At 47.1% G+C, this 26171-nt stretch overlaps 1 long non-coding RNA gene across 1 annotated transcript; it reads left to right on the plus strand.

Moving 5' to 3' along the window:
- Window positions 1-24928, plus strand: LOC137633668 (uncharacterized). The gene is made up of 3 exons (XR_011042343.1): window positions 1-120; window positions 7186-7351; window positions 24699-24928. It is a non-coding gene; the product is annotated as an uncharacterized lncRNA (long non-coding RNA).
- The last annotated feature ends 1243 nt before the right edge of the window (window positions 24929-26171 follow it).

Genomic DNA, 26171 nt, shown 5'->3' on the forward strand with positions numbered 1-26171 from the left:
CAGGTTATATATGATGAATTAAAAGATAAGTTTGACTCCCTGTGAGGTGAAGCGGAAGATATTATTTGAGGCTAAATTTTTCCCTTGGTCTTATTGAGGATATTTTAATTCCTATATGTCGTGAGTATTACTTCTAAGGCTCTTATTCAACATGTTTGTTGATATATAATTTAACCCTTTTACTCCCAAAGGACGTACTGGTACGTTTCACAAAAGCCATCCCTTTACCCCCATGGACGTACCCGTACGTCCTTGCAAAAAAATGCTATAAAAATTATTTTTTCAATATTAAACTTAGCCGGTGATCATATAAGCTGCAACTCTGTTGCTCGACAGAAAAACCTACGGTCAAAATACGCCAGCGATCGCTATGCAGGTGGGGGTGTACATCAACAGCGCCATCTGTCGAGCAGGTACTTAGTACTCCAAGTAAACAAAGAACCAATTTTCTCTCTGTCGGGCTACCGGCAAGACCTACTAATACGCTGTTACTAACTGGATTTGTTTTCACAACTATTTGGTGAAGTACACTATTCTAGTTTTGAGCTTTCGCTATGCAGGTGTTTTATCTTCATCTCAAAACTTGAACTCGTTTTGGATAGATTTAATTATGGTGACAAAGAGAGTATGGACTCTCTTTCACTTTTAAATGGCCGACCCTTCCCTTAGACGGAAGTGTGTTTAGGTTTTTAGTAATTTTGCTTAACACGTTATAGATCTATATATTTTATATCTCTCCGCCTTTATTAGGCCTCTTCGATTAACTTTCCATTTATTATAAACATATAAAAATAAATTTTTATGTTATGTTTATATGCGACCTTTCCTGATAGTAGGCGGTCCTAACTTGGAACCGAAGTTAATCAACGTTGAGCCCGTTATATCGTATTTAGCCTTTAAAGAATTTAAAACTTTTTAAATTTAATGTTTTATGAAAGAATTTCTTTGATAGTCTTCGTACTGTTTTCAAAGATGAACTAACGTTTAGTTTTTTTTTTTTTTTTTAGACTACGCAGTTGTTGACGTTCAGGACGTTCAACATGCGCTCTATCGTTACGATAGAGAGAGAGTGTATCACGGTTTCACTTTGCAGTAAGAGTAAATCGATTCTGACGTTTCGTTCATTCTTTCTTAGCTTAGATGTTTTAAATTCTAAATTAAAGGAACTTTTTATTTGGAAAACCTTTCAGTTTTTTCCTTTAGTCAAATAACATGTTTTTTTGACGATATATAATTGGGCTCTTCTCTTAGGTGCGAAATCAAGAGAGAAAGAGAGAGAGAGATAGAGACGGAGGGAGAGAGATTAGAGAAAACGTTCCGTTCAAGCGGGTAACGTTGTTCTCGTGTTACTCTCCGCCCTAGTCGCTGTACGGGGAAGAAGGTAAAACGTTTCTAGGGTTTTATTCTTGTCCCCAGGCTATGTGCGGTGAGAGATTGTAAACGTAGTTTATTTGAACTAGTGTTTAGTCTCTTTCCCAGCCACTGAATTTTTTATCTTTATATATGTTTTCTGTTTTTTGCTAGTATTAATGAGCTGCATTATACGACTGATTTCGCAATTACTACCTTTTAATGAAGGGTAGAATTGCGTGTTTCAGGTAGAAATCAGTAAAAGTTTCGATTTCAGTGAAATCAGTGCAAAACAGAAAATCGAAGTGATAAAGTGATATGCGCAAAGTGTTACAGTGTTGCGTCCGAGGGTTCGTCTGTTCGTGCCTGTCGTTCACCTAGTCCGGGACCTCTTGCAAGCTCCCAAGCCCAGGGGAGAAATAATGTCGAACGACTTATGGGTTCGTCAGGCCGTGATCAACGAACAGACGTTTCCCTCCGTGGTTTCGGGCGTATCTACCCAAGATCGCCCCACCCACACTAAGACGAGAGAGCCCATTTATTTCTCGTCTGCGGAAGAGGTTTCTCGTAAGAAACCATGGACCAAGGTCTCGCAGCTTATTAAGCGCAAGTCGGTCCCTTCCGCGCAAGTCCAACGGCCCAGTTGTAGCCACTGGGTCAGTTCGGACTCGCTGCAGTCTTCCGACGACTGCTCACCTCCTAAGAGAGGCAAAGCGGTACCGCATCAGGCAGTCACACCGTCTGTTGCCGCACCTGCTCCTGTAGACCCTAAGTGGTCTTTGCTGCAGACCATGCAGTCTCAGTTAACGTCATTGATGCGGGACTTTCGTGCGGAGTAGGTTGACACTGCACCAACCTCTAGCCTACAACCAACACGGTTGTGCGTCCTGTGGACGCTGAGGCGACCTTCTGCCGCACTCCAACTGAGAGAGTCCCGCCACCCATGCGTTCCAGTGTACCCTGCCAGCCGCATGTTGACGTTCAGTAACGCACGGAACCTTCCGTTGACGTTCGCGAGGTACAACAACAGTCTAAGTTGTTTTGTTTTGACGCAGTGCGTCAACCTCCGCATTCTAGAGTTGTTTTGACTGCTCAGTATAGACAGTCAAAGCAGTCTCGAGTGAACACTGTATGTCCTCACGCACCTGTTGTGGTTGACAGTTCAGTTGTTGACAGTTCACAGACTGTCAAGCAGTTACATGACGTTGCCTTCTGGTCTGCTACTAATGCACCAGTGCTGTATGTCCTCACGCACCTGTTGTGGTTGACAGTTCAGTTGTTGACAGTTCACAGACTGTCAAGCAGTTTCATGACGTTGCCTTCTGGTCTGCTACTAATGCACCAGTGAGAGACTCACTGAGATAACCTAGCTTTTATCGGACAAGGTTCCTGTAGATGAGAAAGTGCTGTTCTCCCTCCTACTGATATTCCCTTGAGGACTCTGTCATTTGGAGAGGAGCCTTAAGCTGCTTAGCCTCCTATGGACTTTAATTAAATCATGATGATTTTTTAAGGATCTTCGTCCGGATCTTGTAACGGCTGCTCCTCGTTCGCCTAAACGTCAGAACTTACACTAGGCCTAGCTACTTCGAAGCCGTTGTTTTTAAGCTAGTGCTCTCTCGCTCTCCTAGAGAGCGTTACGTTGGCTAGGCGACTGGTTTTTGCACCAGGAGGAGTTTTAGGGATACAGCCTTTGCTTTCCCTTCTTTTAAACTGGCTTATAGAGCGAGAGTCTGATAGGACACGAGAGAAGTTCTCGGCTTGGGAGTTCATGCCTCTGCCCAGATAGACTTCTCAATTCTGGTAGACTCGCCCTGGCGCCTAGCCAGGAGACGCTCCAAGTTGTTTACAGGTCAACTTCTCAACTTTTGTCGAGCCTTTGAAGTTTTGCTGTACTATTATGTCACACATAACAAGGCTTTCAGGGATGGTAAATGGTTCCGCCTCAGTCGCTAACCCCGTCTGTTGCCACACCTGCTCCCGTAGACCCTAAATGGGCTTTGCTGCAAGACATGCAGTCCAAGCTTGCGTCCTTGATAGAGGACTTAAATGCGGAGAAGAACCTTCTGGCCAACAACCTTCCAACCGGTTGGTTGTGCGCCCTGTTGACGCTGAGGTAACCTACTCGCGTCTGCCAGTTGAGGTGGTTCCTCCTTCTGGCCAACAACCTTCCAACCGGTCGGTTGTGCGCCCTGTTGACGCTGAGGTAACCTACTCGCGTCTGCCAGTTGAGGTGGTTCCTCCACCGATGCGACCCAGTGTGGGTTGCCAGTCGCACGTTGACGTTAAGCGACGCTCGGAGGTGGTTGTTGACGTTCAGGACGTTCAACAACCAGCAGAGGTGACTTGTTGTGACGCAGTGCGTCAACCTCAGCAACCCGGTAGGGTGTTGACTGCACAACCCAGCAGTCTAGACAGTTTCGGGTTGACCCTGTACTTCCTCGCGCACCCATGGTTGTTGACAGTTCACAGACTGTGCAGCAGTGCCATGATATTGCGTCCGGCTCCGTCACGCATCCACCAGTGCGACCGGATTCAGCGAGTCAGACGTTGCCCACTCCGTTGCCGTTTCCTCATCAGTTTCGGATGAGGAACCCTCTGATGAGGACGTTGCTGAACAAGACGATCAGCCCCCAGCCCTGCTATCCATCCAGAAGATGCTGAAGAAGGAACGCTGCCCAGTCAGGCTGTGGATGAGTCTGGTAGGGACACTGTCATCCGTGGATCAATTTGTGTCACTAGGAAGAATACACCTCCGTCCTCTTCTATACCATCTAGCTTTTCATTGGAAAAAGGACAAGACGCTAGAAGCGGTCTCGATCCCGGTTTCCGGAAAGATAAAGTCTTGTCTGACTTGGTGAAAGGACTATATCAACCTTAGAGAGGGTCTTCCCCTGACTGTTCAGACTCCCAACCACGTTCTCTTCTCGGACGCATCGGACGTAGGCTGGGGTGCGACATTAGACGGTAGGGAATGCTCGGGATTATGGAACTCGAGTCAAAGGACAATGCATTTCAACTGCAAGGAGCTACTGGCAGTACGTCTGACCTGGAAAAGCTTCAGGTCTCTCCTTCAAGGCAAAGTGGTGGAGGTGAACTCGGACAACACCACGGCTTTGGCGTACATCTCCAAGCAAGGAGGGACCTACTCTCTGACATTGTACAAGATCGCAAGGGACCTCCTCACCTGGTCAAAAGGTCTAGACATATCACTAGTAACGAGGTTCATCCAAGGCAACTTGAATGTCATGGCAGATTGTCTCAGTCGGAAGGGACAAATAATTCCAACAGAATGGACCCTCCACAAGGATGTATGCAAGAGACTTTGGGCCACCTGGGGCCAACCAACCATAGATCTCTTCGCAACCTCGATGACCAAGAGGCTCCCAATATTTTGCTCACCAATCCCGGACCCAGCAGCAGTTCATATAGATGCCTTTCTACTAGATTGGTCACATCTAGATCTATATGCATTCCCTCCGTTCAAGATTGTCAACAAGGTACTGCAGAAGTTCGCCTCTCACGAAGGGACAAGGTTGACGCTAGTTGCTTCCCTCTGGCCCGCGAGAGAATGGCTCACCGAGGTACTTCGATGGCTAGTAGACGTTCCCAGAACACTTCCCCTAAGGGTGGACCTTCTACGTCAGCCACGCGTAAAGAAGGTACACCAAGGCCTCCACGCTCTTCGTCTGACTGCCTTCAGACTATCGAAAGACTCTCGAGAGCTAGAGGCTTTTCGAAGGAGGCAGCCAGAGCGATTGCTAGAGCAAGGAGAACATCCACCCTTAGAGTCTACCAATCGAAGTGGGAAATCTTCCGAAACTGGTGCAAGTCAGTATCCGTATCCTCGACCAGTACCTCTGTAACTCAAATAGCTGACTTTCTCTTATATCTGAGGAAAGAACGATCTCTTTCAGCTCCCACTATCAAGGGTTACAGAAGCATGTTGGCATCAGTCTTCCGTCACAGAGGCTTAGATCTTTCCAACAATAAAGATCTACAGGACCTCCTTAAGTCTTTTGAGACCACGAAGGAGCGTCGTTTGGTTACACCTGGTTGGAATTTAGACGTGGTACTAAGATTCCTTATGTCAGACAGGTTCGAACCGCTACAATCAGCCTCCCTGAAAGATCTCACCTTTAAGACTCTTTTCCTGATATGCTTAACCACAGCTAAAAGAGTCAGTGAGATTCATGCCTTCAGCAAGAACATCGGATTCTCATCCGAAACGGCTACATGTTCTACAACTTGGTTTTCTAGCCAAACACGAGCTGCCTTCTCGGCCTTGACCAATATCGTTCGATATTCCAAACTTATCGTATGGTTGGAAATGAACTAGAAAGAGTCTTATGTCCTGTAAGAGCTCTTAAGTTCTATTTAAAAACCTTTACGAGGCCCGTCTGAAGCTTTATGGTGTTCAGTTAAGAATCCATCTTTGCCTATGTCAAAGAATGCTTTATCCTATTTTATCAGACTGTTAATACGAGAAGATCATTCCCATCTGAATGAGGAAGACCAAGCTTTGCTGAAGGTAAGGACACACGAAGTTAGAGCTGTCGCAACTTCCGTGGCCTTTAAACAAAATAGATCTCTGCAAAGTATAATCGACGCAACCTATTGGAAAAGCAAATCAGTGTTTGCGTCTTTTTATCTTAAGAATGTCCAGTCTCTTTACGAGAACTGCTACACTCTGGGACCATTCGTAGCAACGAGTGCAGTAGTGGGTGAGGGCTCAACCACTACAATTCCCTAATTCCATAACCTTTTTAATCTTTCTCTTGAAATGTTTTATTATTGTTTTTGGGTTGTCCGGAAGGCTAAGAAGCCTTTCGCATCCTACTTGATTTGGCGGGTGGTCAAAGTCATTTCTTGAGAAGCGCCTAGATTAGAGGTTTTGATGAGGTCCTGTTGTATGGGTTGCAACCCTTGATACTTCAGATCCTAGGGGTCGCTCAGCATCCTAAGAGGATCGCGAGGCTCCGTAAGGAAGACGTACTTAAAAAGGCAGAGTAATTGTTCAAGTCGACTTCCTTACCAGGTACTTATTTATTTTATGTTTGTTATTTTGAATAACTGCTAAAATGAAATACAAAATACTTAGCTCATAATAATGTAAACATGTAATGCTGGTCTCTACCCACCCCCCTGGGTGTGAATCAGCTTATATGATCACCGGCTAAGTTTAATATTGAAAAATGTTATTTTTATTAATAAAATAAATTTTTGAATATACTGTACTTACCCGGTGATCATATATTAAAGGACCCTCCCTTCCTCCCCAATAGAGACCCAGTGGACCGAGGAGAAAATTGGTTCTTTGTTTACTTGGAGTACTAAGTACCTGCTCGACAGATGGCGCTGTTGATGTACACCCCCACCTGCATAGCGATCGCTGGCGTATTTTGACCGTAGGTTTTTCTGTCGAGCAACAGAGTTGCAGCTTATATGATCACCGGGTAAGTATATTCAAAAATTTATTTTATTAATAAAAATAACATTTTTTCATATTTTTGAAAAATTTTTGAGAAAATTCAGGCATTTTCCAAGAGAATGAGACCAACCTGACCTCTCTATGACAAAAATTAAGGCTGTTAGAGCAATTTAAAAAATATATACTGCAAAATGTGCTGGGAAAAAAATAACCCCCTGGGGGTTAAGGGTTGGAAATTTCCAAATAGCATGGGGGTAAAAGGATTAATACATTATTCATAGATGAATATGATAATTTTATGTAGAAATTACTGAAAAGATTCAGGAACCTTTTAGATAATTGCATTTGTTTTTATTGACAATAGATTTCTGTTCAGTTGATGAATATTCATTTCTTGTTCGCAGAAAACCAAACAAGTGACACATGAAAGAAGCTTCTCCTTACGCTGAAGAGGACGTCCTCAAGAAGAAATGGTTCATAATCAGGAGTCGACGGGACGGCATCTTGCCGAAGAGTGTGACTCTGCAAGCCTTGGGTCTTGACAAACCATCGCAATGTCTTGATTGGAACGTTTGAGGGATGAGATGACGCGGAGAAATCTGGTTTGAATAGAAGTAAATCGTGGTAAGGATCCTGGTACATTATATGACTATGATGTGGTTTGTGGGTATGTTGGCCTTTATCGTGCTACGCGGTATATCTTTGCCAACGGTTTTATGAGTATAAGTGGATGAGCAACATGGAGTAACGAGAACTTTGCCTGTGGAGGAACTGCCTCCCTAAATCTCGATGAAAGTCACTGGCAGCAGGGTAACGGATTGGGTTTAAGGCGATAGACAAGATGTCTCTTCGGCTTCTACTCAAGGCCTGGTGGACAATCTTACTGGAATCATTATGGACTGGCAGGGGTCACTTGCCTTAGTTAGATAAGCACTGCGCATCACAAAGAACTGGCTATCCTTTGATGAATTTAGCCAATGAATCCTCTCGAGGGCCTTTGTGTCAATAGACGTAGGAGGAGACGAAGATTATGATGATGAAGGTCAACTACCTCATCAAGTTTTAAAATCCATTGAAGGATTCAGGTTTGTATAATTAGGAAAAAGACAAATTACTTTATAATATTTTTAATTGTTCCTAAGGTGATACAAACCATATTTGTTCCGTAACTGGAATACAAACCACACTATTTAATAGGGGTATTACTTTCGGCGTAGCTGAAATGATGAGCCATTAATTTTTAACGAGGGTTTACTACCCACACCGCTAGTTAGCAGGGGTAGGGAAGGGTAGCTTGCTACCCCCCTCCCTCTCATACACCTGTGCTTGAGCTCACTTTGCTCTCGGCTTGGATGGTGGTCGGACGTGTCCGCTCTCATCTGCGCCGTCATTTGGCAGCCATTTAATGCTTTTTGTCTTTTCTTTTTCTAGTTCTGTATATGTGTCACGACAATGGCAAATATTTAAAACATTAATATTCAAGAGGTGGGTCAAACAAAGTTGAATTTGTATTGAGCAATATATTTTCACAATAAATCATACACAGGTCTGAGCACTTTTGATTAAGTCTATAAGTTTCAATCTTGCAATGTTTTTTAAATAAAATACGTGCTCTTCATTTCATGATAGCGATTCACAAAGGACAACTTGTGAGAAGAATGGTCAGGGAACGAAGACTTCGCATTTACGTTAGTACAGTTTTCAAAGGCAGCATAAAAGTCAAAGATAATCTCTAAGTCTAAAAATGAGGGTTTTGGTTATGGCAAAGGGGCAATAATTGTTACAACTTATCAGTATGATTCATTAGGCATCGTAAGGCTTCACCGGCATTGTAGGGTGTGACCTCATGACGTCAGAAGAGAATGACCAATCATAGCCACCTTCGTCACAGTAATCCAGATACAACCGGTAGGCCTAAGCCCTCCTGAGCCGTTGTTCCCTCAAGTCCCGCCTTTCGACTCCCCCAGAAAATCTGCAAGATAAGGAGGGAGGCAGAAAACCATTCGTTGGCAGTTTGGCATGGAGACAACCTCTTTTCCAGTGGATGCTGATAAGTCACACTCCCCCCAAGCGAGCCGGTGACCAGAGGTCATTCACATGACCTCAAACAGAGATTCACAAACAGGGTGTACGTGACAATATGTGAAGTTGGCCTCTGCGATCATGTGCACCTGTCCTGGGTTTCCCGACCGCCCCTGTGGAACATTCATGTCGGCGGTCGAGACTGGTCCTCACGCCCTTTGTCCTTCTTGTAGGGGCCAACGGTGTGATAGCAACAACAGGTGTAATGAGTGTAGGGAGTGGTCTACCTCCCAGTGGGAGAGGTTTTCGCGACGACGGAAGAAGACCAAACGGGATATTTCTCCTTCGAAGGTTTCTTTGAAAGGAAAAAACCCAAGGCCTCTTCTTCCATTGCCCAAACCTCCTCTGAAGCTCCCACTCGGTCGGTCTCTTTTGAGAGACCGTCGAGTGGTAGCCAACCTCGGGACTCGAGAGATGACGTTGCTTCCCCTAGCGAAGCAGCTCCACCTCTCCCCCTGGGGGAGGATATGTCATTAACCTCCTTATTTCAGCTTTGGTCCTCCTTGGGGCTTACGGGTTCGCCCTCCAAGGAGGTTTTGCTTAACTACATCCGATTGGGTGCCGCTGTCAAGCAATCATCGTCACCGTCAGAGGTTGATCCTCTGTCTCTTGTCGACGTTGTGGTGTCAGAGGTATCCAATGCGGTATCACCCATCACCTCTTCCACTCCAAACTCTTCGGTAGCTGACAGCTTAGTTTCTCCCGTTCCTGTTCAACCTACGAGGGAGAAACTAAGTCCATCGTCAGTCTCTCCTGCTAGCGTTTCTCTCCCTCGGGGAGTTCACTTACAGAGACTCCTCTTCGGAGAACTGCAGAAGGTTAGCTTGCTAATCCAATGGCCCCCAGAGGGCGCATTTGTCGGAAGGCTCGCCCTCCTCTTCGCCTTAGAGGCCTTTCCTCACCTACGGTGAGGAGGCGCCTCTTTGGTTCAACATCTTCGATGCAGTCCACCGCAGAGGAGCCTCTAGACCAATCATCCATCACTGCTCCTGCATTGGTCCTGGACCTTTTTGCAGATCGTTCTCGATCTCCTTCGGTGGAAGGTCGTCCTTTTAAAGGACACGTCGACCTTCCATCCGACAGACCTGCCGTCCTGCTGTCACCATTTCTACATGGGCTTAACAAGGCTCCACCTAAGCACGCTATTGCGTGCCAACCACATACGCTCTACGCGCCAACGAGACTTGACGAACTCTCCTTAGTAGCTCGTCAGGCCCCATCACTAAACCCTAACACAGGGCATCAAGGGCGTATGCGCCAACACGCGCATACGCTTCAACAAAAGCATAGCTCTATCATGCGCTATGCGCGCCCTCATGCGCATATGCACCCACATTCTCCTGTGCGCCAGGTCTTGCCTGCGCGCCCTACGCTTACACGCCAACATTCTCCCGCTAGCCCGCGCTCAGCTGCACGCCAACACTCACTTGCGCAATGGCGCTCTCCTGTGCGCCAGCGCTCTCCCACGCGCCATCAGTCTCCTGCCCGCGCGCATAAGAGCCCAACATCTAATTCTGCTGTGTGCCATGCTGCTCATCATCATACGCGCCAGGAAAAACCTGCGTGCCAACGATCTACTGAGAGTAATACTTCTGGTAAGTCAGCAATGCTGGCTTCTCCCACGCGTCAGCGCTTACCTGCGCTCCAGCCTTCTCCCACGCGCATCCACAAGGATACGCGCACGCACCCTGCGCAGGCTCGCCCATCCTCTCCAAAGGATGCACGCCAACATTCTCTCGCGCTCCAGCGCCCCCTGCGGCTGGTATAGACGCACACGAACTCTCCTGCGCGCCCGCACACTCAACGTATTAATCCTGAGCGTGAATACTCTCCCGCACGCGAGCCCCGATATTCTCCCTCGCGTGAGCGTCAATATCCTCTCGCGCGTGAGACTACTGAACTACGCACGGCAAGGTCGCCATCGCCTCATTCCCCTCCCCGCAAGCGCATACCATCGCGCATTGGGGGAGAAGGGAAACATCCAGAGGGGTCCAGGATCTCAAAGTCACCACAGGTGAACCCACCAATGATGGGGACTCCTCCCAGGGATCCTTCAATCCCTCTCCCTTCAAGGGGTATGTCTGACAGTGCATCTGTCAGCCAACAACCCTGGTTCGGTGCACTGATCAGAGTTATAACGCAGGCTTTCAAGCCTGTCTTCTCTGAATTGGGACACAGAACCATGACTTCTTCTACCCCTTTGAAGAGAAAAAGAGGAGTGCCTTACACGGTCACTTCCCCAAGGGCAAAACTGACTCCACGCAGACCTTCGAGGCAGGTTCCTTCTTTTCCTCAGACTGCCTCTCCTTCCCTTTCGGATGAAGATTTCCCGTCCCCAAGGGAATCACGCGAAGAGAGACTTTCCCCCATCGCACCAATGGGGGAAACCTCTCCTTGCGCCAAGGGGTCTACTCAGTCGGGGATTGAAAGGAACATGCCACCCTCGTCAATGTTGGAGTCCTACATCCTTCCCAGGAAGGGATCTAAGGACTCCAAAATATTGCCGAAGTCCTCTACTAGGACTAGGATGGAGCCAGCTAGCCACTCAGGGAATGTCCGCTACTCTCCCAAGAAGAGCCTTTGGGGATAGAAGGAGACTTCGCTGCAAGTCCTACAGCGGGAGGAGACCAGCAAGCGTCAGAACTTGCGTTTTGGCAAGTTCTGACTCTAATGAGGGCTCTCAACGGGTTTTCCGACCCAGAGATCCCTCCTCGAGAGGGCAAGGGCACGGTCTTGGACCGTGTCTTTGGTACACAGAAACCCTCCAAGACCAGTGCAGCACTGCCCTGGTCTCAAGGGGTTAAGAGTACCAGGGACAAGATCTCACAACAGCTCTCCGAGATGTTCTTCTCCAACCATTCCGGTGCCACCAACAAGCTCCTCCCACCTCCTCGCCTTCAGCAGAGGAGGTACTTCGAGATCCTTGAGGAGCCTTGTTTAGCCCTTCTCTTCACCACTCGCTGGAAGAGCTAACCAGGGGATTCCCTCTTGAGAGACTCTCCAACCGGCAGGTCTCGTTCTCGGTAGCCGAGATCCTCAACCAGGAGAAAGTTGCGAAGTGTGCTATGCAAGCCACTTCGTGGCTCGATATCTGGTTGGGGACCGGTATCCTGAAACGTTCTGAGAATTTCTCCAAAGAACGTACCAGGAAAGCTATGGAAACCTTCCTTCTCTCAGGTACTCGCACAATCGAGTTTCTGGCCCACCAAGTCTAGAACTTGTGGGCAAATACCATCCTGAAACGTTGGGATGCAGTAGCTGAGAGATTCTATCAGAAGGTCCCTAGCACCGAAATCAATAGGCTCAGACATTCCTCCATAGAGGGATCCGTCTTGTTCGAGCCTAAGGATGTGGAACATTCCGCTGAGAGGTGGAGGAAGTCTCATCAAGACTCCCTCCTTCATAGGGCTTTAACATCCAAGCCCTATAAGCCTCCAGCACCACAGCAGTCCCATCCAGTCAAGACCACTAAGACGACAACAGCAGCGAAGACCTTGGTGTCTAAGCCCTTTCCTGTCAAAGAAAGGAAAGGCAAAAAGTCCTCCAGGGGAGGCAAGAATCCTAGAGGGAGCAGCCGAGGCTGCAAATGCTAGGATAGGTAGTCCCCCTGCATGTCCACCAGTGAGGGGATGCCGACAAAGTTGTTCAAACAGGTGGAAGCAACTCGGGGCTGATTCCTGGACAATCTCCGTGATCAGCCTAGGATATCGCGTCCCATTCATAACATCTCTACCTCCCCTGACGACGAATCCAGTGTCATTGAACTCCCTTGCCATGGGATCGGCAAGGGGGCAAGCCCTTCGGGCAGAAGTCTAGACCCTGTTGAAGAAGGGTGCTCTCCAAGAGGTCCTAGATGGGTCTCCAGGCTTCTTCAGTCGACTCTATCTTGTAAAGAAGGCGTCTGGAGGCTGGAGACCAGTCATCGACCTCTCAGCTCTGAACAAGTTTGTCAAACAAACTGTTCAGCATGGAGACAGCGGACACGGTCAGACTAGCAGTAAGACCGCAAAGACTTCATGTGCACACTGGACCTAAAGGACGCGTACTTCCAGGTCCCAGTCCATCCGTCTTCAAGGAAGTACTTAAGATTCAGCCTAGACAACAGAAAGTACCAGTTCAAGGTGCTGTGCTTCGGTCTCTCCACAGCACCACAAGTCTTCACCCTAATATCATCTTGGGCACACAGGATTGGCATCTGTCTCCTCCGTTATCTGGACGACTGGTTAATCCTAGCAGAGTCGGTGTCAACCCTTCTTCAACACCGAGACAAACTTCTGAGACTTTGCCAAGATCTAGGGATCATGGTAAATCTCGAGAAGTCTTCACTGCTTCCCACTCAAAGACTGGTATACCTAGTGTTACGACCTCTGGGAGACGTAACTAAAGTTCTTTCAATGATTGTTGTCAGTAAAAATGTAACTCAGGGCTAAAGGTCAGAGGAAACAAAACACTCAATAAACTTCACAATATTTAATACTTAAATCTAACACCAAATACAAGTCAACCTTGTCTGATATTGCAAATACCACAACCATACGATCAAAAATATACAATACACATAAGCCTGAATCACTCAGGATTCCATAATTAATGAGCTGAGGCTCAAACAAAGGTATAATAAAAATGAATAATTAACCCTATAGGATCCTTAAACTTAGCTGGCCAGACCAGACATTAACCTTAAATTAATTAATAGACTAAAAGAAGTCGTAGCTACTAATCACATGAAAATAATTATAATTAATTTCCCTATCATAAAACAACAAAGCAAGCTTGCCTTTAACTATCTTCACCGGGATAACAGTACCTATGGTTACCACGACAAAAGAAATATGACACAAAATATGTATATAAATACACTAATCTAACTACAAAAATGAAAACAAGATTCCTCACTACTCAGTAAGAATAAATGAAGGGAGAGGCACAACTAAAAGACGTTATCCTCTCTTCCTTCCAATAAGTAGAGCAGCCACAGTATGCCAGGTCCAATAATCCGCTAACAAGCAAACAGATACTCTGCCTTACCTGGCAACGGCCTCCCTACTGGCCACCTGATGAGCATGCAAGCTCCCAACACCACTGCAGCTGCAATAATTAGCTGGGACCAGGTAGCCAGAGACTCGACCAACTCCCTGGGATCTCCCTCACATCAGAAAACGGCGGGCCAGACTCCAGTTGCAGGTGACAGTAGTACCTGCCAGTCTCTGGAATACACTGTCCCAAAAGCAAGGCAACACTCGAGTCGCAGGTGACAAGAGCACCTGCAGACGATACACCAAGACGAGAATCCGTCAATCACTTTCCAGAGCCGTGGTCACAATCAACAGATAAGCGGTCGTCAGGAAAATTTTCAATGGTCAATGCAGCTTAGGGTTTGTGGATGGGGGAGTGCTCAAGCCCGAACTGTCTTCTGTCCAAGCACTCACCTCCGTCATCGACTCGCTTACATCCTCACTCGGGCAAACAAAATACAATCGTTAACACGATAGTTTAAAACAAGGTAATTGAGCGGGGAGTAGGCGAGAAACAATCAACAACACACCACTTTAAAACTACTTTAAGCTATAGTGGAAACCACTTAAAACTAGACAAAGGTTAACTTAAAAAATTTAGAAATTTACTTTACTCTAATACCTAGGCATGATTATAGACACCACTCTCCACAAAGATATCCCATCAGACGACAGGATAGCAAGGCTGAGGAAGGTCGCAAAACCTTTTCTCAGAAGAGAAGAACTTCCAGCCCAATCGTGGTTACGTCTCCTCGGTCACCTTTCATCGCTGGCCCGTCTAGTTCCCAATGGTTGCCTCAGGATGAGATCCCTCCCGGTGGAATCAAGCATCCAGATCCCCATGGGACCTGCGGAACCGACGGATCTCCAGTGGTGGGTAGCAGACGAGAACCTACCAAAAGGAGTGGATCTTCTCGTCCTCCCCCCGGATTTGATGCTGTTTTCGGACGCTTCAAAAAAAGGGTGGGGGGCCCATGTGCTGCACCACACAACCTCAGGCCTCTGGTCAGAGTCAGAAAAGTACCTCTACATAAATCTCCTAGAGATGAAGGCTGTCTTTCTGTCCCTTCAACAGTCCCATCACCTCTTCCACTCCAAACTCTACGGTAGCTGATGGCTTAGTTTCTCCCGTTCCTGTTCAACATACGAGGGAGAAACTAAGTCCATCGTCAGTCTCTCCTGCTGGTGTTTCTCTCCCTCGGGGAGTTCACTTACAGAAACTCCTCTTCGGAGGACTGCAGAAGGTCAGCTTGCTGATCCAACGGCCCCCAGAGGGCGCATTCGTCGGAAGGCTCGCCTTCCTCTTCGCCTTGGAGGCCTTTCCTCACCTGCGGTGAGGAGGCACCTCTTTGGTTCAACATCTTCGATGCAGTCCACCGCAGAGGAGCCTCTAGACCAATCATCCGTCTCTGCACCTGCATTGGTCCTGGACCTTTCTGCAGATCGTTCGCGATCTCCTTCGTTGGAAGGTCGTCCTTTTAAAGGACACGTCGACCTTCCATCCGACAGACCTGCCGACCTGCCGTCACCATTTCTACATGGGCCTAACAAGGCTCTACCTAAGCACGCTATTGCGTGCCAACCACATACGCTCTACGCGCCAACGAGACTTGACGAACGCTCCTTAGTAGCTCGTCAGGCCCCATCACTGAACCCTAACACAAGGCATCAAGGGCGTATGCGCCAACACGTGCATACGCTCCAATAGGAGCATAGCTCTATCACGCCCTATGCGCGCACGTTCTCTTGCGCGCTAGGTCTTGCCTGCGCGCCCTACACTTACACGCCAACATTCTCCTACGAGCCCGGGCCCAGCTGCGCGCCATCAACCTCCTTCGAAATGGCAGTCTCCTGCCCTTGTGTATACGCGCCCAACATCCAATTCTCCTGCGCGCCATGCTGCTCATCATCATACGCGCCAGGAAAAATCTGCGCGCCAACGATCTACTGAAAGTAGTACTTCTGGGAAGTCAGCAATGCTGGCTTCTCCCACGCGCCAACCAGTACCATCGCGCCAGCGCTTACCTGCGCGCCAGTCTTCTCTCGCGCGCATCCACAAGGATACGCGCGCACGCCCTGCGCACACTCGCCATGCGCAAGCTCGCCCAGCCTCTCCAAAGGATGCGCGCCAACATTCTGTCGAGCTCCCGTGCGCCCCACGTGATTCAACTGCGTGTGAGGCCCTGCGGCTGGTAGAGACGCACGCAAACACTCTCCCACGCCCCCGCACACTCAACGTATTAATCCTGCGTGCCCACGCGCGCGAATACTCTCCCGCACGTGCGCCAACTGTCTCCCGCGCACGAGCCCCGATATTCTCCCTCGCGCGAGCGTCAATATCCTCCCGTGCGCGAGACTACTGAACCACGCACGACAAGGTCGCCATCGCCTCATTCCCCTCCCCGCAAGCGCATACCACCGCGCATTGGGGGAGAAGGGAAACATCCAGAGGGGTCCAGGATCTCAAAGCCACCACAGGTGAACCCACCAATGATGGGGACTCCTCCCAGGGATCCTTCAATCCCTGTCCCTTCAAGGGGTATGTCTGACAGCGCATCTGTCAGCCAACAACCCTGGTTCGATGCACTGATCAGAGCTGTAACGCAAGCTTTCAAGCCTCTCTTCTCTGAACCATGGCTTCTTCTACCCCTTTGAAGAGAAAAAGAGGAGTTCCAGACACGGTCACTTCCCCAAGGGCAAAACTGACTCCACACAGACCTTCGAGGCAGGTTCCTTCTTTTCCTCAGGCTGCCTCTCCTTCCCTTTCGGATGAAGATTTCCCGTCCCCAAGGGAATCACGCGAAGAGAGACTTTCCCCCATCGCACCAATGGGGGAAACCTCTCCTCGCGCCAAGGAGTCTACTCAGTCGGGGATTGAAAGGAACATGCCACCCTCGTCAGTGTTGGAGTCCTACATTCTTCCCAGGAAGGGATCTAAAGACTCCAAAATATTGCCGAAGTCCTCTACTAGGAGTAGAGGATAGAAGGAGACTTCGCTACAAGTCCTACAGCAGGAGACCAGCAAGAGTCAGAACAAGCGTTTTGGCAAGTTCTGACTCTAATGAGGGCTCTCAACGGGTTTATCGACCAAGAGATCGGACATGGTCTTAGACCGTGTCTTTGGTACTCAGAAACCCTCCAAGACCAGTGCAGTACTGCCCTGGTCTCAAGGGGTTAAGAGTACCAGGGACAAGATCTCACAACAGCTCTCCGAGATGTCCTTCTCCAACCATTCCGGTGCCACCAACAAGCTCCTCCCACCTCCTCGCCTACAGCAGAGGAGGTACTTCGAGATCCTTGAGGAGCCTTGTTTAGCTCTTCTCCACCACTCGCTGGAAGAGCTAACCAGGGGAGTCCCTCTTGAGAGACTCTCCAACCGGCAGGTTTCATTCTCGGCAGCCGAGATCCTCAGCCAGGAGAAAGTTGCGAAGTGTGCTATGCAGGCCACTTTGTGGCTCGATATCTGGTTGGGGACCTTAGGTATCCTGAAACGTTCTGAGAATTTCTCCAAAGAACATACCAGGAAAGCTATGGAAACCTTCCTTCTCTCAGGTACTCGCACGATCGAGTTTCTGGTCCACCAAGTCTCGAACTTGTGGGCAAATACCATCCTGAAACGTTGGGATGCAGTAGCTGAGAGATTCCATCAGAAGGTCCCTAGCACCGAGATCAATAGGCTCAGACATTCCTCACTAGAGGGATCCGTCTTATTCGAGCCTAAGGATGTGGAACATGCCGCTGAGAGGTGGAGGAAATCTCATCAAGACTCCCTCCTTCATAGGGCTTTAACATCCAAGCCCTATAAGCCTCCAGCACCACAGCAGTCCCATCCAGTCAAGACCACTGAGACGACAACAGCAGCGAAGACCTTGGTGTCTAAGCCCTTTCCTGTCAAAGAAAGGAAAGGCAAAAAGTCCTCCAGGGGAGGCAAGAATCCTAGAGGGAGCAGCTGAGGCTGCAAACGCTAGAATAGGCAGTCCCCCTGCATGTCCACCAGTGGGGGGATGCCGACAAAGTAGCTCAAACAGGTGGAAGCAACTCGGGGCCGATTCCTGGACAATCTCCGTAATCAGTCTAGGATATCGCGTCCCGTTCATAACATCTCTACCTCCCCTGACGACGAATCCAGTGTCATTGAACTCCCTTGCCATGGGATCGGCAAGGGGGCAAGCCCCTCGGGCAGAAGTCCAGACCCTGTTGAAGAAGGGCATTCTCCAAGAGGTCCTCGACAGGTCTCCAGGCTTCTTCAGTTGACTCTTTCTTGTAAGAAAGGCGTCTGAAGGCTGGAGACCAGTCATCGACCTCTCAGCTCTGAACAAGTTTGTCAAGCAAACTCTGTTCAGCATGGAGACGGCGGACATGGTCAGACTAGCAGTAAGACCGCAAGACTTCATGTGCACACTGGACCTAAAGGATGCGTACTTCCAAATCCCAGTCCATCCGTCTTCAAGGAAGTACTTAAGATTCAGCCTAGACAACAGAAAGTACCAGTTTAAGGTGCTGTGCTTCGGTCTCTCCACAGCACCACAAGTCTTCACCAGAGTGTTCACCCTAGTATCATCTTGGGCACACAGGATTGGCATCCGTCTCCTCCGTTATCTGGACGACTGGTTAATCCTAGCAGACTCGGTGTCAACCCTTCTTCAACACCGAGACAAACTTCTGAGACTTTGCCAAGATCTGGTGATCATGGTAAATCTCGAGAAGTCTTCACTGCTTCCCACTCAAAGACTGGTATACTGTAGCTAGGCATGGTTATAGACTCCACTCTCCACAAAGCCTTCCCATCAGACGACAGGATGGCAAGGCTGAGGAAGGTCGCAAGACCTTTTCTCAGACGAGAAGAAGTTCCGCCCAATCGTGGTTACGTCTCCTCGGTCACCTTTCATCGCTGGCCCGTCTAGTTCCCAATGGTCGCCTCAGGATGAGATCCCTCCAGTGGCGACTCAAGTCCCGGTGGAATCAAGCATACAACTCCCCGGACATCCAGATCCCCATGGGACCTGCGGAACTGACGGATCTCCAGTGGTGGGTGGCAGACGAGAATCTACGAAAAGGAGTGGATCTTCTCGTCCTCCCCCCGGATTTGATGCTGTTTTCGGATGCTTCAAAAAAAGGATGGGGGCCCCACATGCTGCACCACACGACCTCAGGCCTCTGGTCAGAGTCAGAAAAGTACTTCCACTTTTTTAGTTGGAGCAAATGCTTTTTTGTTGACCAGGCGGACATGAGTCTTTTTATAGTTTATATATGACATATTTGTTTTTGACGTTGTTAATAGTTTATATATGACATATCTGTTATGACGTTGTTACTTTTTTTAGAATGATTTACTGTTAATTTGTTCTCTTCAGTTATTTTTTTCCTTATTTCCTTTCCTCACTGGGCTATTTTTCCCTATTGGAGCCCCTGGGCTTATAGCATCTTGCTTTTCCAATTAGGGTTGTAGCTTGGATAGTAATAATAATAATAATAATAATAAATCTCCTAGAGATGAAGGCCGTCTTTCTGGTCCTTCAACAGTTCCAACAGTACCTGGCAAGTCACTCTGTGGTGGTGATGAGCGACAACACCACAGTAGTGGCTTACATCAACAAACAAGGAGGTACTTTTTCGCATCAACTATCCCATCTAGCAGTAGGGATACTGAGATGGGCCGAAATCCACTCAGTACCACTATCGGCACGCTTCATTCCGGGCAAAAGGAATGTGCTCGCCGACAACCTGAGCAGAGTATCTCAGATAGTGAGCACCAAGTGGTCTTTGGATCATTTAGTAGCCAACAAAGTCCTGACTTTGTGGGGTTCTCCGACTGTGGACCTCTTCGCAACGGCCCTGAACTTCAGGCTCCCGCTGTACTGTTCCCCAGTCACAGACCACAAGGCTCTCTGGCAAGATGCTTTCCAACAACGGTGGGAAAACATCAACGTTTATACCTTCCCCCGTTCTGTCTGATGAGGAGGGTACTCAACAAGACCATAACATTGGTCAATCTTTCAATGACCCTCATAGCTCCGCTATGGCATCACGCAGAATGGTTCCCGGACCTTCTGCAACTCCTAATGGAGCCACCAAGAGAACTCCCTCCACAACACAATCTACTCAAACAACCACATGCCAACATCTTCCACAAATCCGTAGGTTCAGTACAGCTTCACGCCTGGAGACTATCCATCATCTCCTCTCTGAGAGAGGATTTTTGCAACAAGTTGCGATCAGGATGTCTGGATACCTGCGAAAGTCTTCAGCAGCAGTCTACCGGGCAAAGTGGAAAGTCTTCTGTGGTTGGTGTTGTGGAAGGGGTATATCTCCACTCAATGCCACTATTCCAACAATAGCGGAGTTCCTCGTGTATTTGCGTGAAGAAATGCGCCTTTCAGTCTCGGCAATGAAAGGCTATCGCTCAGCCTTAAGTCTAGCCTTCAGGCTCAAAGGAATGGACATTTCCTCATCGCTAGAACTTTCTCTACTCATACGTAGTTATGAACTTACCTGCCCTCAGTCGGAAGTGAGACCTCCCCCATGGAACGTGGTTCGAGTTCTCAGGTCTCTTAAGAGACCTCCCTATGAACCATTACGCCAGGCATCAGATCGCCACCTAACCTGGAAGACGGTATTCCTGCTAGCTTTGGCCTCGGCCAAGCGAGTCAGCGAACTTCATTGTCTCTCGTATGACATCGCCCATTCAAGGGGATGGGGGGAGGTAACGTTCAGATTCGTCCCTGAGTTTGTTGCCAATACTCAGAACCCGGGAGTGCCTGACCCAAGGTTCGACTCCTTCCGGGTTTCGAGTCTCCGTTCTGTAACAGATGACCCAGACCATCTCCTACTGTGCCCAGTTAGGAGTCTGAGGTTGTATCTTAAAAGAACAGCTGCAGTTCGTCCCCAGGTGCGAGCCTTGTTCGTGAGCACCGGGGAGACGAAGAGGAGGGTCACCAGTAATACCATCTCGGCCTGGATTCGCAAGGTGATACATCTGGCCTTGAATCCTGACCCTTCTCCGTCACGTCGCCATAGAGCGCATGACGTCAGGGGCGTAGCTACGTCCCTGGCCTTCAAGAAGAACTTTTAAGTGACGCAGGTTTTACAAGCTTGGGTGTGGAAGCGTCATACCACCTTCACGGCCCACTACCTGCAAGACGTGACACACAGGAGGCTCGATACGTTCTCTATCGGCCCTGTGGTGGCTGCACAACAGCTGGTCTAACCTCAGGCTCCTTATTGGACAAGTAGCAGAAGGTTGAGGGCATTGTTACCCGGTTTTAGTCTGCGTGAATGAAAAGATCTGCCTGGCCCTTATTCTTTTCTTCATCCTCTCCTCCCTTGGAGAAAGCAGCATCCTTGGTTCCTTGCACAGCTGACCTCGAACCTCTGCAGGTAAACCATGCTCCCTTGTGTTCCTATTATTAAGATGTAATACTGTCATGTCCCCATACCCTGACGAGGTGGTATTGGGAGAGTCCTAGCCTAGATTTCCATCTGAAGAACTCCAGGTCAACTTCCTAGGACGAGTTACACTTCTCACCTTCACACAAAGCTTACGTAGGCCGCAGCAGTTTTACAGCTGCCAGCGAGGAGCAGGACCCCTTACTTCTTGAGTACCTACACACTTGAATTTGGGGTCCCCGGGCAAGTTAAAGCCAGTATGGCATTGGATTTACCGCCCTTCCTAAGGGTTAAGTCACCCCATGTAAATAGCGTGGTTTGTATTTCAGTTACGGAACAAAGGACAAATTCGTAGATAATTTGTATTTTTCCTAACCATACAAACCTTAGCTATTTACACATATTTACCCACCAACCCTGGCCCTTAAGACAAGTCTTACCTCTAAGCAAAGTGAAGCATTCACCGGTGTGTGTGAGGGGGTGGGGGGTAGCTAGCTACCCCTCCCTACCCCCCGCTAACTAGCGGTGGGGTAGTAAACCCTCGTTAAAACTTTTATGGCTCGTCATTCAGCTACGCCGAAGTAATTACCCCATGTAAATAGCTAAGGTTTGTATAGTTAGGAAAAATACAAATTATCTACGAATTTGTCATATTATCTTCTCATGGATAAAATACATGTCTGTCTCAGATAGAACCGTGGAGAGACATTTCTGAATTGGCTGATAATGTAAATCGGCAGCATTTTGCTGCGGCCTCCGATGCCTTAGATGACCGCGGAGGTAGCAGCAGTAGGGGATTCAGCATTATGAAGCTTCATCTGTGGTGGATAATGTGGGAGGGTGGGCTGTGCCACCCTAGCAGTACCAGCTGAACTCGGTTGAGTCCCTTGTTAGGCTGGGAGGAACGTAGAGAGTAGAGGTCCCCTTTCTCGTTTTTGTTTCATTTGTTGATGTCGGCTACCCCCCAAAATTGGGGGAAGTGCCTTGGTATATGTATGTATGTAAAAAGTACAAATGTGTTCAGTGTGAACTAGAAAGCGTGGGTATCAATGCCATTCCCTGCTTGGCGGTTTTTTGCCAGGTATAGTAACACAGAGGTACACGAGATGTGTTGTCCTGAACCTGGGAATGACAAAACCAAGGGAAAAGACAAACTGAAGGCAATCACTGACCATTTTGAAACTAGAGAAGATATAGGAAAGATTTTTGCTATTACAACATATGGTGCTCCTGTTCTGGTAGGAAAAATAAAGGCTTTACAAAATGGTTGATGATAGAATTGGGCAATCCATTATGAAATTGCACTAAATAGTTCATCAAGAAAATTATTTTCACACATTAAGCCCCCATCGCACCAGGCTTACAACCGATCACTCGGGTGGTTGTGTGAAGTTCAAGGTGTCCAGATATTCACCTGGAATTTCAATTTGTTCCAACACAGAGACTTACCTCGAACTACTTTCTTAGGAGTTACCTGGAATCTCCTCTCAACCTACCAGAGTTTTGTGTAGTTTACCCTACTTCCATTTTCTGTGAGGACTATCCCAGGTGGAAAGATACGTGCCCTGAGGCTAGTCCCGAGCCAGGTCGCGTGTTAGCTTGGGTCTCGACCCTCAGTAAGTTCTCTGGTCGCGTCGTGATATATCATCTCGACGCTCTCCTTGTCTCAGTGCGATCCTTTGTGTCCCCGACTCTGTGTCCCGCGTGTTCCCACGTGGCCCGCAAATATTCACCTGGAATTTCAGTTTTGGCCTTTGGGAAGCAAGGGAAAGAATCTCATTATATGTTGAGGTATAAACTTAAATTATAAGATATTTTTATGACGACAAATACTAAATGCAACAAAGCTATTATATTTATGTTATGCATGTTCAGGAAAATAAATTATAATTAAAATGGTTACTACATACTGAACAATTTTAATTTAAATCTTCTTATATAGTGCTAGAAAATAGGATGCCTGAAAACTTTAAATCAATCAATCAATCTTATATAGTGCTTAACCCTTTTACCCCCAGGCTATTTGGAAATTTCCAACCCTTAACCCCCAGGGGGTTATTTTTTTCCCAGCACATTTTGCGGTATATTTTTTTTAAATTGCTCTAACAGCCTTGATTTTTGTCATAGAGAGATCAGGTTGGTCTCATTCTCTTGGAAAAAAACTGAAATTTCTCAAAAAATTATAAAAACTATGAAAAAAAAAATTCATAGCATTTTTTTGCAAGGACGTACCGGTACGTCCATGGGGGTAAAGGGATGGCTTTTGTGAAACGTACCAGTACGTCAATTGGGGGTAAAAGGGTTAAAAAATAACAACTGGTACGCAAGGTAGGAAAAATAGTGGTAATAATTATCAAGCGGCACATTGTCTTCAAAGGGTTGCCGACCTCTGCCCTAGATGAATAAGCTCGCAGGCTCTTAGCCTTGGTCAGAGACGTACGAAAGGATTCACTATTTGATGTTGCTGGTTTACTGATAAAGATTTATCATTTAAAGAAACATATTTCATTATAAGGGGAAAGGAAGACAGACGGAATACCGTGACTCGTCATAATGAGATTGCATCAGTTCACATTTCCTGTATGATACCGGGGCCCTAATGCACTTCACCTTGACCCTAAATGTTGCGTGATGTATTCCTTACAGGGTCAACTTCTGGACGCTTTGAGTTGACCTCAAGCAAAGACATGACTTTTGGTTCTTTAAATTATTGAGCAAATTAATCTTGAATCTCATTAAGACTTTAGTAAATTTCGTTTCTCATTCTCGTTAGTTAAGCAAACGTCTTCAGTTTGAGAAAACGACATTAGATAAACTATTACATGTTGAAAACATTATAATTCTATTTGCCAATGTAAATTCCCTGATTATCACAATTTGTTTATATCCACAAGCTAATGACTTACCTGCCCATACGTGACGGTTTTTATCTGGGATGAAATGCAGAGATTCCACCATTTGTTCCGATAGCCTAACGACAAGGAAGGGATCTCCAAGAGAAATAGCTGGGAGATGTTAAAGGTGTAAAGAATCGTTGACTGTCTTAATCTATGTCTAATGAAGTATGTTTTCAGGATTTGTAATAATTCAACTGTTTATATTACAGGTTCTATACGAGTCAAAAGATAAGTCGCTGTGAAGTGAAGCTAAAGATGTTTAAGTCTAAATACGTCCCTTGGTCTTATCTTATCGAGGATTTCTCACCTGGTATGTCGTGAGTATTAGTGCCAGGTCATTTATTCAACAGTTTGTTGGTGCATAAATGAATACATTATTCATAGATGAATATGATAATTAATTTTATATAGAAATTACTGAAAAGATTCAGGAACTTTTTAGACAATTACATTTGTTTTTATTGACAGTAGACTTTTATTGACTTTAGGCATGTTCATTTCTTGTTTGCAGAAAACCAAACAAGTGACTCATGAAAGAAGCTTCTCCTTACGCTGAAGAGGACGTCCTTCCAAGAAGAAACGGTTCATAATCAGGAGTCGACAGGACGGCATCTTACCGAAGAGTGTGACTCTAAGCCTTGGGTCTTGACAAACCATCGCAATGTCTTGATTGGAACGTTTGAGGGATGAGATATCGCCGCAGAATCTAGCTAGAATAGCAGTGAACTATGGTGAGGATCCTGAGATATGACGATGAGGAACTTTGTAAGTTTATAGAACTTTTCCCTGACTTCCAAAGGTGAACTACGTTGTTAAGTTTCAAAGACTTATTCAAGGACTTGGATTTTGTATTGTTAGGAAAAATTGAAATTACTTTTAAACGTTTTGATTGTTCTCACATGGATGCAAACCATTGCCTGGGCCTATGTAATGTTCCTCTACAGCTGTGTACTAGAGTGTTTGCCACTTTTACCTATTGGTGTCAGGGCTCCATGATGTTATCTCAAGAAGACTCGGCACTTCAGGCCTGACCACCAAAGATACTTTTCTCAGCACTGGCTGGATAAAGACAAAGATGTCTAAGAACACTTTCTTTCTAGCTTTGTGATGCAACTAATAACTGTCCCTCAAATAGTGTGTGGGTTGGTGGTCCAACTTGGACAAGGGCTAATTAAGTTAGGGTATCGGATTAACTTTAGCACTTGGGAAGAACCTTCCAGTGGAGCAAGTATTAAGACAGGAGTCTGGGAACAGCAGACAATCTTTACCTTCCACTACATGTGGGAATATACCCAAAAGTCCTTGGGTATCTTTTCTCCCCATGGTCCTTTTTTAGTTGCGTAACAATGTATGTAGCCTTCGTAGTTCCCTCACGGGACAAGATGCATCTCGTCTAAGAAAGCGAATACGACGTAAGCCTAGAATGAAAGATGGAGTTACTGTGCTTTCAATATTTCTTCCTTCCCCCTCTCTTGGAGCCGCAGCAGTCGAGGCCGCTAGGGACTGGACCTGACGTCAGAGGCAAGCGATCTTCATAGGAGAGTAATCTCTCTTTACGGGCAGTATAACTCCTGTCCCCTATGACGAGTTCTTCCATATTAGGATGAGGAAAGCGAAAGTGACACTGCCTCAGCTAGAAGTACAATGTCGTAGAGACTGACCATATATGATCATAACCCATGGCCCCTCTTGTTTAAGTATGGCCAGGGAAGACCAAGCAGTGGTAGAACTACTCGCACCCCCAAAACCCTAATCCTTAGCTCACACTAACTTAGCCAAGACCTCTACGAGCGAGACGACGGTAAAGCAGACGGTGTCTAAGAAGCTCTTTACAATCAGGGACAGGAAAGGCACAAAGTCCTCCAGGGGAGGAAAATATCCTAGAGGGAACGGCCGTGGCCGTAAATACTAGGATAGGCACAGAAGGTCCTTAACTTGTTACATTTTGACTTAGGAGGGTAGACATAACCTGAATTCCATGCCTATGATTTCCTGCTACAAAAGTCAACA

The sequence above is a fragment of the Palaemon carinicauda genome, chromosome 43 (assembly GCF_036898095.1).
Source record: "Palaemon carinicauda isolate YSFRI2023 chromosome 43, ASM3689809v2, whole genome shotgun sequence".
NCBI lineage: Eukaryota > Metazoa > Arthropoda > Malacostraca > Decapoda > Palaemonidae > Palaemon > Palaemon carinicauda.